This window comes from Hipposideros armiger, unplaced genomic scaffold (assembly GCF_001890085.2).
Source record: "Hipposideros armiger isolate ML-2016 unplaced genomic scaffold, ASM189008v1 scaffold_329, whole genome shotgun sequence".
NCBI lineage: Eukaryota > Metazoa > Chordata > Mammalia > Chiroptera > Hipposideridae > Hipposideros > Hipposideros armiger.
In genome coordinates, this window is record NW_017731679.1 from 447,707 (window position 1) to 452,694 (window position 4,988).

Genomic DNA, 4,988 nt, shown 5'->3' on the forward strand with positions numbered 1-4,988 from the left:
AAGGAGTAAAGTGATTTTTTTGTGGGAAATTTATAGCCTTAAACACTAACTGGAATAAAATAAAGACTAAGAATTAATGAGTTAAGTTGTCTGTCAAATTAAGAAATTAAAAACAAAACTTCAAACAAAAACAAGAAAAGTATAAGAAATGAAACAATAAAGGTAAGAGCTGAAATTTGTGGGGGAAAATACGATGGTGTCATCAGAGGTATAAGTTGTTTTTTCACTAAGACTAATAAAAAAGATAAACCTTGGGAAAAACTAATAAAGAGAATGAGAAAGCAAGCCCAAATGAATGATATTAGGAATTAAAAAGGAGACGAAACTAAATATTTAGCAAATATTAAAATATATGAGATTAGTACAAGTAACTTTATATCAATAAATTTGAAAACTTAGGTGAAATGGGAAAATTCCTATAAAAGTATAAACTACTCAAATGAACTCAACTTTTATACCTGTTACATATAGTCATTGTTAGAGCATATAGGTTATTATATATTAGGTTCTTTTAACCATCATTTAATTTTAGTTCTATAATAAATAAATATATATATATATATATAAAATGTTCATCATCTGATCTTATGTTGCAATCTTTTTATATTTTCTCTTGCCTGAAGCTCATTCTATACAGTAGACTATTCAAGAATGGTTCATGGGAAGAGCATTTCCTTAATTTTTGAATGTTGAACACAGTTTGGGACCTTTAGACTTGAAAATCACTATGGCTGGTTATAAAATTGGGGGCTCACATTTTCTTTCCTGAATATCTTAAATATCTCCCTTAGTTTTCTTGTAAAATAAAATTTTGCTATTAAAAACTTGATAATCTATTTTTTCTTTTCCTTTTTTTAAAAATTTATTTTAAAATTTTTATACCTGAGCCATCCTGCCACCTGTTGGCAGCTCATCGGCAGCTCAGCTCAGGCCAGGACTCAAACCGCTATTGCTCAGAGCTCGTACTCTTTTTTTTTCTTTCTTACTTTCTTTTAATTATTTTTTATTATGAAATACACATTTTTTAGAATTAGTTTCAGCTGTACAACACAGTGCAATAGTTATACTTTTTACCCCTTGAAGTGACAACCCCCCTCCTCCAATCAGCCACCCGACTTCCCCCCAATATCATACATATCTATTACAATTCCCTTGACTCCGTTCCCACACTATACTCCATGTCCCATGACTATATATATATATATATATATATATATATATATATATATATATATATATATAAGAGCTCGTACTCTTGAATGAGCTCTTAACCAACTGAGCCACTTAGCTGGCCCTATTTTTTATTTTCCATAATTAACTGGTTTTTATTTATATGTCCAAAATAATTTTCTGTTAAAGCCCTTAAAGCCAGCTAATTTTGCAAAGGGGAATGGAGATAAGAAACATGCTGAAGAAAAAGGAGTATAGTGTATATGAAACTTTCTTTTACATAAACATAATGATAACCACAGGGGAAAAAAATCCAGAACTGAGACACATAACATAAAAAAAAGGAAAATATCATAGAATACTGCCAAACTAAAATAACAGAAAAACAAAGGCAAAGAAACAATGGAGACACTAAGCTACCAGAAAACAAAAGACAAAATGGCTACAGAAAGTCCTCATATATCAATAACCACTCGAAATGTAAATGAAATGAACTCACCCATAAAAAGGCACAGAGTAGCAGAATGGATCCAAAACCAAAACCCAACCATATACTGCTTCCAAGAGACACATCTCAGCTATAAGGACAAATATAGACTCAAAGTGAAAGGGTAGAAAATGATACTCTAAGCAAATGGCATCCAGAGAAAAGCGGGTGTAGCCATACTTATATCAGATGATTCAGACTTGAGGATATAAAAGAAGATAATAAGAGACAAAGATGGATATTTCATAATAATAAAGGAGATAATACAATAAGAAGACATAACACTTATCAACATATATGCTCCCAATCAGGAAGGACCAAAACATACAAAGCAACTATGAACAGAACTAAAGGAGGAAACTGACCAAAACACAATTATAGTGGGTACCTAAATAATCCATTGACATCTATAGGTAGATCATCCAAACAGAAAATCAGTAAGAAAATATCAGCCTTAAATGACACATTAGACCAAATGCACATAAATGACATTTATAGAGAATTTTATCCTATACCACCAGAATATACTCATACATTCTTTTCTAGTGCACATGAAACATTTTCAAGGATAGACCATGTGTTGGGACGCCAAGCAAGTATCAGCAAATTTAAGAAGATTGAAATCATACTAAGTCAAGTATACTCTCTGACCACAATGCTTTGTAATTGGAGATCAACTGCACAAAGAAACTGGGAAAACCCACAAATACATGAGGTTAAATAACATGCTATTAAAAACAACTGTGTCAAAGAAGAAATAAAAGGAGAGATCAATAGATATATAGAAACAAAAAGAATAAAAATACATCGTATCAAAATTATTGGGATGGGGCAAAAGCAGTACTAAGAGAGAAATTTATTTTTATTTATTACACGCCTACAAAATTAATGTACAAAAACCCATTGCATTCCTATACACTAACAATGAAATTTCAGAAATAGAAATAAAAAAAACAACAATTCCTTTTGCAATTGCAATGAAAAGAATAAAATACCTAGGAATTAACTTAAAAGGATGTAAAGGACTGATCCACTGAAAACTATAAGATATCATTAAAAGATATCAAAGAAGACATGATCTGTGTTCACAGATTGGAAGAACCAACATAGTTAAAATGGTCACATTACCCAAAGCAATATACAGATTTAATGCAATCCCCATCAAATTCCCAATGACATTTTTTTCAAAGATATAGAGCAATACTTTATCATTTGTATGAAATCACAAAAGACCCCAAATAGCCAAAGCAACCCTGAGAAAAAGAATATGGCCTTAGGTATCATACTCTTTGATTTCAGCTTGTACTACAGAGGAACAACAATCAAACCAGCATGGTATTGACAGAAAAAGTGACATACAGACCAATGGAATAGAATTGAGAACCCAGAAATAAACGCACATAGATATGGGCAAATAATTTTCAACAAAGGAGCCAAAAACAAACAATGGAGAAAAGAAAGTCGTTTCAACAAATGGTGCTGGGAAAATTGGAAAGCCATGTGGCAAAGAATGGAACAAGACTGCTGCTATCTGTCACCATACACCAAAATTAACTCAAAATGGATCAAAGACCTAAATATAAGACCTGAAACAATAAATTGCATAGAAGAAAGCATAGGTACAAAAGAAATGGACCTTGGTTCAGAGTGGATTTTATGAATGTGACCTCAAAGGCAAGAGAAGTAAAACCAAAAATAAATGAATGGGACTATATCAAACTAAAAAAGTTCTGCACAGCAAAAGAAACCATCAACAAAGCAAAGATGCAGCCAACTAAATGAGAGAATATACTTGTAAACAACACCTCTGATAAAGGACAAATATCCAAAAATAAAGAACTCATACAACTCAACATAAAAATAAGTAATCCAATTAAAAAGTGTGCATAGGACCTGAACAGACAGCTCTCCCAAGAAGACATACAAATGGCAAACAGATATATGAAAAGATTCTCAACTTCACTAGCTTTTAGGGAAATACAAATCAAAACCACAATGTGATACCATCTTACACCTGTTAGAATGGTTATTATCAAGAAGATAAGGAATAAAAGTGTTGGAGAGGTTGTGGAGAAAAAAGAACCCTCATACACTGTTGGTGGAATGTAATTGGTACAGCCACTATGGAAAACAGTATGGAGGTTCCTCAAAAAATTAAGAACAGATAGAATTACTACACGATCCAGCCATCCCTCTTCTGGGTATCTACCCAAAAAATCTGAAAATATTTATCCATAAAGATATATACACCCCTATGTTTACTGCAGCATTATTCACAGTGACCAAGACATGGAAACAACCAAAGTGTCCTTTGATAGATGATTGAATAAATGTGTACAATGGAATACTACTCTGCCATAAGAAAAGATGAAAGAAATAAAGTGAAAAAATTCAATCAGAAAAAGTCAAGAACCATATCATATGACTTCACTCATACGTGGGATATAAAACTGAAGGCAGCAAAGGAACAAGACAAGCAAATAAAGAAAAAAAAAACTCATAGACACAGACAACAGTGTAGTTGTTACCAGAGGGCAAGGGTGGCGGGGGATGGTAGAAGAGGGTAAATGGTGTCAAATACATGGTGATGAAAGGATAATTGACTGAGTGGTGAACACACAATGAATAGATAGATGATCTATTATAGAAATGTACACTTGAAATCTATATAATTTTACTAACCAATGTCAGCCCAATAAATGTGACAACAAAAAAAGAATGACACAGGTCTACACATCCTGTTAGGGAACAGTGTCTTAAAAAAATGGTTATTGAGCATCCTGTAGATACATATCTTTCATAGAATTTGGGAAGTTCCATCATTATTTCTTCAAATATTCTGTTACTTCTTTTCTCTCTCCTCTCTTTTTTGAAACTCCCAGTATGAGTATGATATATTTAATGTTGTCCCACAGGTCTCTTAGGCTCTGCTCATTTACTTTATTGTGTTTCCTTTCTGGCCCTTTGATTTCCTAACCTTATTTGATTTACCTCCAAGTTAGTTGATATTTTCTTATGTCTTCCCAAATCTGCCGCTGAGGCCCTCTCATGAATTTTTCATTTGGTTACTATATTCTCCGATTCCAGAATTTCTATTTGGTTGCTTTTTGTAATTTTTGTTTCTTCATTGATATTTTCTTTGGTGAAACATTGTTTTCATTATTTCCTTTAGTTCTTTGTCCATGTTTTTCTTTTGTAATATGAGTATATTAAAAATAGTTGACTTAAAATCTTTGTCTAGTAAGTTCATTGTCAGGGCTTCCTCATGGAGAATTTCTGTTAATATTTTTTTCCTCCTGTGTGGGTCATACATGTCACACATTCTTGTTTT